This window comes from Rhipicephalus sanguineus, chromosome 8 (genome assembly GCF_013339695.2).
Source record: "Rhipicephalus sanguineus isolate Rsan-2018 chromosome 8, BIME_Rsan_1.4, whole genome shotgun sequence".
NCBI lineage: Eukaryota > Metazoa > Arthropoda > Arachnida > Ixodida > Ixodidae > Rhipicephalus > Rhipicephalus sanguineus.
The window spans coordinates 97,287,843-97,302,651 of record NC_051183.1 but is presented as its reverse complement, the minus strand read 5'-3'; the positions used below and the strand labels follow the sequence as shown (position 1 = coordinate 97,302,651).

Sequence of the window (14,809 nt, the reverse complement as noted above, 5' to 3'; positions counted from 1 at the left end):
AGATTAAACTTGCTGTAGGTCTAAGCATTACACCCAGAACAACGATTTCGAAGTTAGTCTAGCGTAAAAAAAATTTCTTCGCCTGAAAAAAAAATATACAAATTTCGGCCGCAAAAAAGCACTTTTCCGCCAATTTCGCAATTTCTGAATTTTGAGCACACCATGGGAAAAACATGGGAGTGCACTCCTGGCGGCATAAGCTCAGCTGGGCCCGAAAAATCGCATCCCTAGCAAAAATCACCCATAGAAAAACCAATAGCCTATCGGATTATTGAACATATTGGTCAATTGGTATCATATTGGTCTATTGGTATCATATGGGTCTATAGGTGGCATGCTGGTCTATTGGACCTCTATTTGTTCATTGGTGTATTTGTCTACTGGCACTCTATTTGCCTATTGTGCATTTGTCTATTGGCATTCTATTTGCCTATTAGTACCGTTAGTACTGTATTTGTGGATTGGAAATCTATTGGCCTATTTCTCTGCTGGGAGCTCGTAATTTTGGCATATCAAATAATGGGCATTTGAGGACTGCAACATAGCAGCGCCTGTATAAAATGAACAAATTCTATTTCAAGGGAGGCATGTGCTATATTTATCATTATTACAGGATAACTTCATCAAATCGGCGATCTTCCCCGCAACAAGCTTTCCAGCTAGGCATGCTGTGCTTCCTTGTCGAATATATGCCACTGCACCGCTTCTCTAGGTAGTGCCTGAAAAAAAGAAACAAGCATAAAATACTAAAATACCAGGAAGTAAGAAAGAAAATATTTAGATGTGCTACTGAAAGAAAACTGAAGCATTAGAATAAAAAAAATATGCAGATACGACACACTGTAGAATCAGCATAAGGGAAATTCCGGTGAGCTGGCTGTAGGTAACAGCTTAACATGACAGGGACGGATCTTTTGTCAAATTCGTACAGCAGATTCGATTATGCTTGTATCCCAGAAGCATAACCGCAGTCACGTGTGTGGACACTAGTGGGAAAGGCCAAACAGCACAGCACCAAACCGATCGCAGCGTGTGAATTTCGGGACTTCACGCAGAAATCTTCATTAAATATAGTGCCTTTCTACTGCAACCATGTGTGTCATGGAATGGCGTTCAGTCAGCATGACTAGTAATTGATGATGGGACAGCCACGCAGAATTTTTATTGCCAATAAACTTCTTCCCTCTCACATAAGTGTATTATTGAGGGTGAACGAAGGCATGATTACATATTTTAGTTCATTTAGATTATCGCGAAAACAATGCTCAAGTCGATAACGTACGTCTATGCCAGCGTCTGTATATGCGAACAGCCCACACGATGTTCAAAACTATTGTACTGTGGAGCGGAATAAATACAAACGAAGGGGCTAACTTAAAAAAAAAAAAACTATGCCAAGTTCTCAGACTTATTCCATACCAGTTACAATGCTAGGGCCGTGAGAGCTGGGCACATGCAGCAACAAAATCATTTTACGTGGCTAGAGGTATTATTTCAATACATCTGCAAAGAACCGCAAGTGAACACTGATTTATCGCTCTTGTCCTCGCTGTCCGGTGGGCACGCTGGCAGATGCGCGAATTAGCAGCACAGCAAGGGCAACTTTTACAGACTAGCAAATATATAAAAAAACAGTTCACTTACCTAACATCGGCAGGGTATGCGCACCGAAGCAACCACCTTTGCGAGCAGCATCCTGTCAGCATACTCGGTACCACTTACTGCTGTTGAAGTCCGATACGCTTTTAGCGCTGAAACGTTTAACTTCTTTGACGCTCATGGCTGACCTTGCATTGTCGTTGCGATTACACACGTGCGTTTTCGTGCAACCTTCAATAGACACAAACATACAACATTTCTAAGCCTGACTTCGACCACGAACATGCCGCACCACACACTCGTGACTCGACCGAAAACACCCGCTGCGGCTGTGGCTGGCTGTAGTCGGCTCGCTTGCTGGCTGGCGCTCGTGCCGTGGCCATACACCCTAGCCATACCACAAAAACAAGATTTTATTTTTTGCTATTGTATTGCAATATTTTGCTCCATTTCCAACCCCTCGAAAATATTTAGCTGCTGACACATTGGGAGGAAGGTTATGGAAAGCATAGAGTTTCTTACAGCAATACCTAGAGGGAAATCTGGCGCCACCGTCTATGCGAATTTCTGAAGCGCCGCCGTTGGAGCGCTGGGAATGACGGTATACCGTATATGTGCCTGCGAGGCTTGTGTTGGCTGGTGTTGTGCGAGGCTTCGGCTCAAAAGCGGATACGACTGCGCAAATAAAGCTTCTCTAAAACAAAACTTTTATAAGCGGATGTCATTTACGCGTATTATATTTTAAAACAAACGTCCACTAACCTTGATGGCATAACCAAACGGCGAAAGAAACAAACAGACGACGAGCGATGGCAGAGAGAACGCTGCCTTTGTCGTCTGCCTGCCAAGTTTAGCGGCCGTTGGTTACTTTTTACGCTTCGTAAAACTATACATCGACGCAGAAGTTTCCAATGTTAAATAAAACTCGTTTTTCTGCAATAATAAAAAACAAATAGCTCACTACGTGCTCCTTCAGTAAGAAAGCAACCATTTCGACGCAAGGAACGCGTTGAAGCCAGACGCGTCTTCGTTGTTTCTGGGCTCTACGTGAAGGATACGAATCCGAGTCAAGTTCGAAGCTCACATATCCCGGCATTCCCATGCGTCCAACAGCTTGCAGCGCCACTTTTCCCTCTAGGTAAATGTAGGAAACGCTATGATGGAAAGCGTAGCGAACCGAAATTTCAGCTGCGAAATGAAAAAGAAAATAGAAGACATACAGCGCCTTCACGCGACAGCTATTATCTTCAATGAGCTCTTTTGGCAAGCCTGTATCACTTTGGTTGCTCGGCGTTGGTTGCTCGTGAATTTGTTATCGTTATCGTGTTTCCGCATGTTTTGAACTTCAGAGGTGCGATCTTGTACGCATTCCAAATAAACACGGAGGCGTGGCGTTACATCCAGCCGCACGCGAATGGCCCATTTGAACCGCGACAGACGTCACGGCTCTGCATTGACCAATCGCGTGCGGTCACGTGCGGCTGGTTGTCATGCCACGCCTCCGTGTTTATTTTGTAACGCGTACAAGATCGCACCACTGGCTTTTCTCGTTTTTATATGACGCGCATTACGGGTGACCCCGCAGGTACAGTAACCTGCGGCAGCGAACGCGATGTTCACCGTCGTAAGAAGTGCAAGCGCTCGAGCGAGCTTGCACTTACAACCTACCACCTACTACTTACAAAGGCGACGAAAAGAAACGCGAACAGCGCTGTTGGCATTTCTTTCCTCCGCGCTCTTATGCTAGTCTCGTGAATGTATCATGGATAACTTGTCTTATTACCAGCCAGGCTACAACTGTTTTGAAAAGTAATGCGACCAGCGGAGCTGGTAGATGCCGTACTGTTCGCGTTTGTTTCCATAGCGTGCTGTCGAGAGAGAGAGAGAGAAGAAATGTAGGAAAGGCAGGAAGGTTAACTAAGAATCGCAATAGCCCACCGGCAAATTGCTGCCTTTACAAGAACATTGAGTACCCCAGTTAAAACATTACCTATACTGTGGCGTTCCCTTTTCAATTATGATAACTTTCTCTTTCTGTAAACCTGTCTTTTTGCGGGTTTATCCCACAAAGATTGCATAACCATAACCTTGAGTACAGAATGAAATTGCACTACAGGCGTCTGTGTAATTATTTTGGTGAGATTTATGAAAAATATGGCTGCGATATTTTGGAACACTTAATTATGTAAAACGGCTGTCACTTTGCTCAAATACTGAACAAATAAAAAACTGCCGTTTGGCTGAATTCGCTACTGCATGACCCTGTAAGTGAATTAAATACATATAGGTGGCCTTTTAATACCATGCATAACCCTGTGACTTTGGTGGCAATTCACACCTGCTAGTTCTATAAATGACAAATAGGTGCTATTTATTGGTTCTATAGGTGACAAATAGATGTCGCCTATTAAAGCCTATTGGTGCCTACTGGTTCTATAAGTGACAAATAGCTGCCACCTATTGGTACTAACATATACCTATTGGTTCCATTGGTGACAAATAGATGTCTCCTATTGCACAAATAAAAAAATTATTGGTCTTATCGGTGACAAAGAGATGTTGTCAATTGGTCTCTATTGGTGACAATAGAATTCTAATAAGACCTATAAAGCTCCAATTGAGCACTTATACAACAAATAAGATATTTCTATAAGACCAATAGAAAATTTTATTGGCATTTTTGCTAGGGATCATATTCATCCATGGTTTTGGGTTACGCCATGTCTGACGCGAGGGGCCTACCCTTCGTTTAGCTGTTACAGTAACTGTAACAGGAATCTGTTACAGTAAAAGCTCGGTGATACGAATCTCGCTGTGTCACCTAAATATTCGTTTCATTCGTATGACTAGAAAACACGGAAAATTAGTATGTGACAAAAGAAAGCTGACGTACTGTTTCTCGGAACCGCAGCTACGTCATGAACAGCTCTGCACGATTGCCAGTAAAGTTTTTAGAAGTAAACGATGACGCTTGTGCTTGTGATTATGCGGCGCGCGCGCGTATGTCAACTTAATGAACCAGATTTGCTGTAGCAAAACATCCGGCAACGGTTCGTCTTAAAAGCACAAAAAAACATGGCTGATCGCTCCGTCATAGGAATTAGTATAACACGAAAGTGGAACGCGTCTTCGCATAAGTAGTGCTTATTGTGCAGTGATAGATGAGAGCTTGTACAACGTATATTGGTGTTTTGCAGCTATAGCTCCGCTTGACGTAGATGCACCCACGTTGACGCCTTGTGGCACATCCCCATCGCGACAACTAACGCCCATGATCATGATTTACCGGTTGTGGTAGCTGAAGTTGTTAGCATATACCTGGACACAGCGTATCGTGAATGCCGCGCAAAGATGATGTCAACAAGCAGAGAATAAACACTGCTACTCGATATGCACTTCTACAAAGTGACGTTAATTAAGGAGAGAAACGGCACGGTGTGCGCTCCCGAGTAATATGGTAACTTACGCCTGTGCTCATGCATACACTACCACACTGCTTCAGCAACACGCGAGGCCGAGGTTCGCAGCTTCAGCCGCAAACGCGCACAGGCGTTCCACGTCCCGCTGGCCTCTTTCTCGCTCCGCCAATGTACGGCACTCACCCGTCGACATCATTGCCTTTTTGCAGCGGTTATTGCAGCAGTTTTATTAGTCGGTGCTGTCGCACTCAAAGCAGTCGGCGGCGGAGAAACACCGTTGGTGCATGTGGAAGCTGCACTACTCCGACAACTGCGTCTAGCGCACGGCGTAAGACACATTTTACAGTGTGCAACGTGGTTGCGAGGCACATACCGATATTGCGCAAGACCAACTAGTAGTTGTTCACTTGTTCAAGCGCGATGTAGGTGGTCACAAACGGTGTGTCGTGAATTCGTATTACGCAGCCAGAAGTTGAAACTGCAACAGCACATTATATCGCATATGACACCTTTAAAACTGCCCTTCAAAGGACATGATCGTGTGATTGGGAATCTGATGATAGGCGTTGAAATCACGATCAGTGGAATAAACCTTGCGCATTATGCTGTGAGATATAGATAATATGAACTGTTAAGGTTAAAAGGTATTTTCCAGTGGATATATTGGTGCACGTTACCTGAAGCAGAAAAAATATAGATTTGCCAACAGAGGGCCCCTAACATGGAACTTCAGGGTTCGACGCCATTAAGTTATTCACTTAGGAGATGGAATTTTAACTCGATAGACTGACATTTTTAACCCACTTGTAGGGGTTTTATGTTCCAAGCTCTTTAGTTACACATCTTATTTTTTACAGACAAGGAGAACGTGCATGCTTATTTTCGAGAGACAGCTAACCTTCTATAGTTCGGTGCCTCTACTAAATAAAGACGACGCATTTCAACTACATTGAAATGTTGTCAGGAGAGGCAGGTCTGCTATAATAAAGCCTGTTATTCATATTACAGAAGCAAATTCTACTGAATAAATATATACGGTTAAAACATTTAGCATTTTATTAGCAGCGTAGTAACGACGCCATCACAATATGGCCGTCCCATGTACAGAACAAACCCTTGTGCTAGGCGTTGCCCTGGTGTCAACGATGATGCATGTTCATTGTATTCATCAGGATCCTTCTCGCGTACTTCTTAAGGCGTCATTGGGAGCGACGCACGCAGGCTCAGCCACTTTTGGTGTGTGCTTCGCTGTAGAAACAGGACATTCACATTTATTGACGCACGTTCGAGATCGCGCGTCAACACTTGCACACTGTGCGTAGTGTCATCAGATATGCTCTTATGCCAGAAAACACTTGCTTTTTAAAAATTCCAAAACAAAGATATTAACTTTCCTTTTTACGAAAACAACTCGCACTAACCAAGCAAATGAGGGGCTCGCTGCGTGACTGGACGTTCTTCGATATCTAACGAATGGACACGAACCCGTGCTAATTTACTAAGACAGCAGGCGGGCCTCCTGCAAATAAGCTATAACACTGGAAGTTGTTTTGTATGGTTTCGGGAACAGTGTTTGCGTTGAGCACAAGCACGGAGTTCAGACATGCTCCATTACGCCCTGTCGAATCACCTGGTTAACACATTACATATCGCATCATTCACGTTCAAGGTCCACAGCAGGACGAAGGCGTGTCCCAATGATCTCCACTTTATCTCTATCCTGTGCGAGCCGATTCCATTTTATCCCCCTGAACTTTCTAATTTCGTTACTTCATGTTCCTCATTCATGTTCCTACCTCAACTGCGCTTATTATCTGTTCGTAACCATTCTGTTGCTCTTGCTGTCCGCCTTTTGTCTGTCCTACGCATTACGTGGCGAACCTAGGTCTATTGATTTCACTCGATCTCAGCTAGAATACCCGCTATTCCTGTTTCTTCACTGAACAACTCTGCCGTCCTCCGATCTCTTATGGTTACTGCTATCATTTCCTGTTCCATTGTACGCTGCGTGGTCCTCACCTTTCAGTCGAGTTTCATTGTTATCCATGTTTCAGCCCCATGTGTTGGAGGTGGCACCTTCGTCGTTTAGAAATACCCACAATATTTGCTCGACATGCGATATTCGCAATGGTCACAAAACGCTTTTTGATTCAAAAACAAAGAGGAGTACTAAAACGTCACGCGGAGACAATGGCTATAAGAAAGAATTATTCTAACCTTGTAATACATTGCACTTGTAACATAACACGCCATACCAGTTTCGCACCAACGCGCACGAAATGCGTTACGTAATTTACGCATTTCGTGTAACGTAAATGCGTTACATGAAATGCGTTACGTTTAAACAGCACCCGGGTGCTGTTTAAACCCAACTGTTCAAGAACTCGTTTCGCAGAAATTCCTGTGTCGGCGTTGTTGGTTGTGAGCGAAAAATTAGCGGTTTACGTGAGCGAGAAATCGAAATAGGTGCAAATAAAATGAATAATAAAAATCTGCGGTTCGAGTGAGAATCGAACCCACGCCTTCTGCGTGGCAAGTATACATAGGTGTTCTAGCACAGAGCGACGCCATTGCTTGCAACTGCTCCGAAAAAAAAAAGCACTACGTGAATGTCATGTAGTGGAAGGAGTCTCCTTAACGCATGTAATATTGCATGGCAGACGCGTAGAATCGCGCCGCGCGTAAGAACATGTGAATTTCACATCGAGTCGGTGTTTTAAAACCCACCTAATACAAAGTGTTCAGACATATTTAATTATCACCTTCAGAAAAAGCATCAACAAAGCGAGCAGTTGCGTAGGTTCGTGTGTTGCCTTACGTACGCGTGGTGAGCCCTTCGCTGATTCGCAAAAGGAAGAATTATGGCGTAGTGGGAACTCCGTAGCGTTACTTGCAGTAGGTATTGTAGGAAAGATTGGAACATCCAGTGTTACGCGCACAGACGCTCGTTTCATTGCGGCACGGTTGAGGCATCCACCGAAAACCGAAGCCTGGTTAGTAATTCAGAAGGCGATGCGCAAAGGGGCCGATTACGCTATCGCCTTCTTCTCTTCAAGGCGAAACACAAGCGTCCTTAAATCTTTTAAAATGGGCTTGCCGACTGATAGGGGCTGATTTTGGAGATTGTAGAATATTAAACTGCGTTTCACTGGCGAGCGGCAGACAAAGGAGACGCCTCAAAGCAGACACTTAGGCAATGTATGCTGAGCGAGGTCTGCTTTATGGAAGGAATTGTGTTCTTGACCAAAAATTTCTTGCACTGGGGTTGTTCAGGTAGGCTTGAATGTTTTACTGCGCAAACTGCGAGTAGCCGAACAGCGCCGTCATTAAGGGAGTTAAGAAAGGGCTACGCATGAGGTGATTCGCGTGTTGTCCTGTATGGGCAGTTTGACAAGCAACCACGCCTAACAATGTACGGTCAGGAAGATTCGATAGCGATGGAAATATGTTAGGCAACTCCAGAAGGTAATTCACGTATTTTTGACGGCCACATATAACTCGGTAAACAACAGCTTACGACCTCAATCAGCAAGCCTGACATCACGCTCGCGCAGGGATATACGACTTAGGCAGCCTTCTCAGTCGATGATTGCGAAAAGTCGCTGGCACAGCCGTGGCGGACTGAACATGGCAGGCATAGATGTCTTAAAGGGAACCTGCAACACTTTTGTAAGTAGTCATCTAACGGCCTCACTACCGTAGTTCAATCGATTGTCGCAGGTCTACACCAGAGAATTTCTGACCGTGTCTAGGTAATGGTGATTCCATGTTCAAAGGCGGTCAGCAAAAAGGCGCAGGAACCAAACGGAATCTAAACCGAGTGGTGCTGTCCCCGCGTGACGTGTTAAGTGGCACTAACCGTTAGTTGTGTAGGCATGTTAGACCGGCCAGTGGCGGCACTGGCCTGGCAAGCGCGGAGGCTGAGTGGGCGGGGAACGAAAGGTGCTAGGATAGACACTCAGCGTAAACGTGACCACGCCGCACCATTTTTGCCAGGTGCGCATTTGAAGTGGGTCTTTTAGCTGTGCTCGTTTGCCGTACGGGAACTCTTTCTGCAACGTAGACCGTGCTCGTTAGAGAGACCGACAACTGCCCCGAACATGAAATATGAGATGACTGCACTGATGGAAAGATTGTCCGTCGCATTCACTCAAACCAACCCTGTTTATCTCGTGAAAGGTGGATTTATATTTTTATTTCTTCATTGAAAGTCGCGAAAAATGACCTTTGGCGCTTCTGGCGGCAAAATCATAAACGGTCTGATGAAGCCGGTCACGTGACCATTGATTGGTGTATGCGTTCGATGACTTTTCTGTTAGTACTGAAATATTGTTCATTTCTTTATATTAAAAGATATTACTCCATAAAAATGTACATATAGGCCTGCGTTAGTTGTATGCAACGAAGTGGCGCTGCCTTCGCTTGGCGTAATGATCCCAAGCCGGGACAAGCCATCCATGTCACAGGCGCAGGCAACCATGGGCGCAGGCGCACACAACGCTGTACAAATATCGAGAAGGTGTATAAAGCCACATCATCTCATTGTAACAGCTTGCTATTTTCATAAATGGTTTGAAAGATGTAGTGTGCTCGTACCTCACAGGAGTACGGCCACTAGCGTGGGTTCGGACTTAGCGAGCCACAGGGCCGCGTCTGCCGTCGCCTCGCGTGAACTAGCGCGCCGCTGCACACGTACGTTCAAGCACAAACAAGGCGCCGAGCGTAGCGCGGCAAGTACACAGTACTGCTCTCGAAATCCGCAACACTTTATTGCCTGCGGCAACACCACAAAACGCAGCACAACGCCCGCTCCCAAAGGCGGCGGGAGAAGCAAAACAGGCTTAACCACGCCACGGGCGAAAGTACAACACAAAGGGTGCCGCTAGCACGTCTCCGCGGGCAAAAGGGCTCACGGCGACACGCCGCTGAGAGAAACGTTCCCTCGCGACTATGCTGCGTGCTCTCACGATCAGCGACCAAAACGGGGCCCGATCGCTCGAGCAAGGGCAAACTCCGCTCGCGTTGGCTTCGATAGGTACGGCTTCGGCGTAGTAAGACCACGCGCGAATGCACCGCACCGCTCTTCAGCCTAGCGTTCGGAAAAGGACAACGTAAGGTAAGCGCTCGCCGCTGGCGCAAGGCACCGTAAGCGAACTCCGTCCCAGCGAGCCCAAACAAAGGAGCCGACGGACGGGAAAGAAAATACGTGCTTACCCTACGAGGTCCAGAGAGTGTCTGACTCCCCCGCCGCGCGCAACGTCTCGCGAGACGCGAGCACGCGAGACTCGAACGTGGCGCCACCGTCGCGATCCGGCGCCGGGGTGAGGGGGTTAACGTCACCCCCGCTCGCCCAGCGCCGTAGGACGGCGGAGGAGGGGAGCGACATGATCGGACATGAGGATGGCAGAAATAGGCGAAAAAAACCCGCGCAATGGCGACGGGCAAGCCTCAATCCCCACAAAGATCAAAATAAAGGTGGTTAAGCATAGCTACAGTAACTCCTGCGAAACCAGAACAACGACAACTTTCACAAGGGCTAGCGGCATCGCTATCAATTCTCAGTGTTGCTGGAGCAAGCCCTCATGCGTGTTTGGAGCCTTTCAGATCGAAAAATACTGCTTATAAAATAACTACGTGCTTTTAGGATAAACCACTGCAGCTACAAACGCTACGAAGGGTAAGCTTCCTGTCGCGTCGTAAAAAACTGGGTCGAGAAAAATAAGTTGTCGGTCCCTTTAAGATGCACATCGTGCGAAAGGTGGATCGTATTTCATTCTAATTAAGTTTTATTGATCCTATCACCGCGGAGTTAAACGCTTCTCTCCTAAACCTTACGCATTCCCATAATCGCAGCTAGCTAAAAGATCAAAGCGCAGCCGGAGGTCATGAAACTGGCGCTTCTCGCCGTCATGAATTTGTTTTCGTTCTGTTGAAATATGCCATACGTACGGACTCATGCACATCTAACCCTTCAACTTTTGTTTAATGATAGATGAAACCACATGTGTATCTAATGCTCGACAAGGCAAGGCTCCAACGTGCCTACACTGCTCCGTGACATATACTATCACCAAGTGCGTTTGAATATTTTCTGATGTGATTGTTTTCACGAGTTCAACAAGCTAGCAAAGTCTTTTAAAATGGTAGCATATGCAGATGACGTTCCGCTCACGTTCCGCTCAATAACGCACTCTTGCTTTTGTACTTACAAAAGCAAGAGTGCGTCACTGTAAATGCGTAGATATGTTCATTATGTTGTCTGTGGAACTAGAATGTACTACTGAAGAATTAAGGAGGTAATTTCATCAAAGCCTATAACAACTCTGTTACCGACTACCAAACAACCTGCGCATTCTATTAAACACATGCAGTCTATGTGCATACATGGGCAGATTGTATGCTTTTAATCGATTCCGCACGTTGTGCATTATGCCATGTTTGTTCCACATTAACTTTCCGAAAGCAATGGCCCGCCACATGCTCTTGGTATAAGAAATACAGCCACTGTACAGAAAATTGCAGCTTTAACAGCCATAGTTTTAACGGTCGTTTGAACGACTATGTTGTCGGGAATTTAGTAACGTATGAGGACAAATAACTACTTACGGTAGGATAGCTGAAGTGGATTGGACCTATAGTGTATCTTTTATTGAGATAAAAATCAGCTCGCTGCTTCTTTTTCGCGAGTTCCCATGTCTTAGATAGTTTGTAGCTGATATTGACAGCGAACGTGCTGCCCGTTTTACACAATAATAGATGCTTGATCGACGTTTTTATTTATTTATTTATTTATTTATTTATTTATTTATTTATTTATTTATTTATTTATTTATCTTTTTATTTATTGAAAATACCTTACAGGCCCGAAGGCATTGAGTAAGGGGGGTTACAGTTGAGTTGAGTTGAGTTGAGTTTATTTACCACGTACAGTTGTACAGTAAGTGGCAGGGACAGGGGAAAAAAGCTGTATAAAAACAGCTTGACAAAGCCCCATATCCCCATGTTCACTATGACAACAAAACGGCAAAAGCAGTAAACCACAAGACAGTTTAAACCAGCAATGCACACGCTTTGCATCGGAACAAAGAAGTTATACAAACTTATACAACCCAGCAACGCACATGCTATACATCGGAAGAAAGAAGTATACAAAACAGCAAATAATACTACGCACATAAACTAATAAAGCATATTTAAAACAGAAGTATTAGAGAGATTACGAACATTTTCACAATTAATTCCTAATTTATTTAGTGTATTCGGCAAGCAATAATGCAATGTCTCAAAACCAAAATTTGTGTGCCGTCTCGGCACATGCCAATGTCGGTTTAGGCGCGTCGAAGGATTTAATTCTCAGTTAGCTAGACGGCGTATATAGCCGCGACCTTTTATGGTATCAGATCTAAAAGAGATTACTAAGGAATATTCGTAGAGCAGGTTTAATATGATTATTTTATATTTAACGAATATTTGTGAAGTATGGGCATTAAAAGGGAGGTTAGCAACAGAACGTAGCGCTTTTTTCTGTAAGGTAATAAGATTACTAATAGATTGCTTTGTTCCATTACCCCAAATTAAGTTGCAATAACTCAGATGTGATGTAAAGAGCGCATTAAATATCAGAAGCTTTTGAGAAACTGGCAATAGACCCTGACATTTTCTCAAGACACCTAAGACTTTGCAAAGCTTATTGTATAAAATTTCTGTATGAGAATCCCATTTCATGTGCTCATGGAAAACAACGCCCAAAGACTTCGCGGTGGAGGAGAATTCGATTATGCTGTTATTTAACATGAGATTGTAGGATTCAGTGACTTCATTAAGGGGGGATTTGGAGCGAAAAAGAACAGCTTTTGTTTTGGAGCAATTTATAAGTAAAGAATTTTTAAGGGTCCAGCTCTGTATCTTTTGTAATGTTGAGTTAGCTGTCGGTACGAGATGACTAACATTCGTTCCTGAAAAAAAATAAGCTTGTGTCGGCTGCGTAGATTATGTATTGGGCTGAAGGGTCAACATGTACAATATCGTTTATATATATGATGAACAAAAGGGGACCCAATATGCTGCCTCGGGGAACACCATCTTTAACAGTGTGCACAGACGAATTTTCCCTGTTTATAGATACACACTGGTGTCTGTCTGTTAGGTAGCTTTCGATCAGATTTAAAATTGAAATCATATAATCATATAATTCTGATATCAGATAACGAACAAAATCTCACAATGAACAAAGCTACAGTGCAGGTTAATAACAATAACAAAAAATACTTCGTAATAAAATTCAATAGTACACGAATAGCAGATTACAGCACGTTAATCAAAACAGAGCGCAACACTTGACAATATAAAAGTTTGAATGTTCGATGAAAAAAAAGGAAAAGAAAACTTACAACTCTACACCGTGAAAATGTATCTCAAGTTTCTGCCGAAACGCGTTAGGGTTACTATTAGAGGCAATATCATCGGGAAGATCATTCCACATGCGGATGGCTTGCGGTAGTGCTGATGTGTTAAAGGCGTTTGTGTTACCAAAGATGCGGGTGAAGCTGAGATGATTATGTAACCGGCGTGATGTGTAGAGGGGGCGTTCAAGTTGCAACAACGATGTTTTGTTATTGTAGACGTACTTATGAAATAGACATAACAAGGACACTTGACGGCGAACACATAATGGTTGTAATGAATAATTGAGTTTAAGCTGCGTCACACTGGAATGGTGGCAGTAGTTTCTCGAAATGTAACGTGCAGCTCTGTTCTGAATTGCTTCGAGCATGTTAATTTGATAATGAGCGGATGGGGACCAAACAGATGAGGCATATTCAAGTTGCGCGCGGACGAAAGTTAGGTAGGACAGTTTGCGAACGTTAGTAGGACAATGACGAAGGTTTCGGCGCAAATAGCCTAATGTTTTGGAGGCCTTTGCACATACAGCAGTGATGTGTTCAAGCCAGGAAAGACCTGGTGTAAGGTGAACGCCAAGATATTTATAGGAAGTCGCCCGGGAGAGCCTGTCGCTTTGTATATGGTAGGTAAAGTTAGAAATGACTTGTTTACGCCCAAAGGAAACAACTTTACATTTATTAGTATTTAGGTTCATGAGCCAAGTGTTACACCAGTTATAGATAGTATTAAGATCATCTTGAAGGAGGAAGTGATCGTTAGGACATTTTATGGGTCTGTAAAGCATGCAGTCATCAGCGAAGATTCTGATATTTGATGCAATGTTATTTGGGAGGTCGTTGATGTAGATAAGGAAAAGTAATGGGCCAAGAACGCTCCCCTCTGGGACGCCAGAAGAGACATAGGAAGTGGGAGCGGAAGAATTATTAACGGTTGTGAACTGCTTGCGAAGGCAAAGAAAATTTCGGAGCCATGATGAAGTGACGGAGTCTAATCGGAGGTCGGATAATTTAGAAACAAGGCGGCAATGGGCGACACGGTCGAAAGCTTTGGCAAAGTCAAGAAATATGCAATCAGTCTGTAGGCCATTATTTATGTTGTAATTATTGTCAGTAGTGAATTCCAATAACTGTGTTTCGCATGACATGCCCTTTCTGAATTGCAGTACCGCCAGCGTTAATTTATACTTGTGCTTTGTGTGTGGGTCGTTTCTTTTTTCTTTTTGTTTGAGAGATGTGTTTCAGCTGTGGGAAATAGTTTGAGCTCTACGTTAGCCAATTTACAAAGCACCAACCTCAGTTGCACGCTGTGGTAAAAGTAAGGAGGTACGGTAGGCCAAATCGATCCAAAAAGCGATTCTTTATTTAATTACGAAAAAAATAATATACACT

At 44.1% G+C, this 14,809-nt stretch overlaps 1 long non-coding RNA gene across 1 annotated transcript; it reads right to left on the bottom strand.

The window, feature by feature from the left end:
* Window positions 1-584: 584 nt before the first annotated feature.
* LOC125759704 (uncharacterized) lies at window positions 585-5,774 on the bottom strand. Its single transcript, XR_007417330.1, has 3 exons — window positions 5,696-5,774; window positions 1,645-1,830; window positions 585-719 (listed from the first exon to the last, which is right to left on the bottom strand). It is a non-coding gene; the product is annotated as an uncharacterized LOC125759704 (long non-coding RNA).
* Between the last annotated feature and the right edge of the window lie 9,035 nt (window positions 5,775-14,809).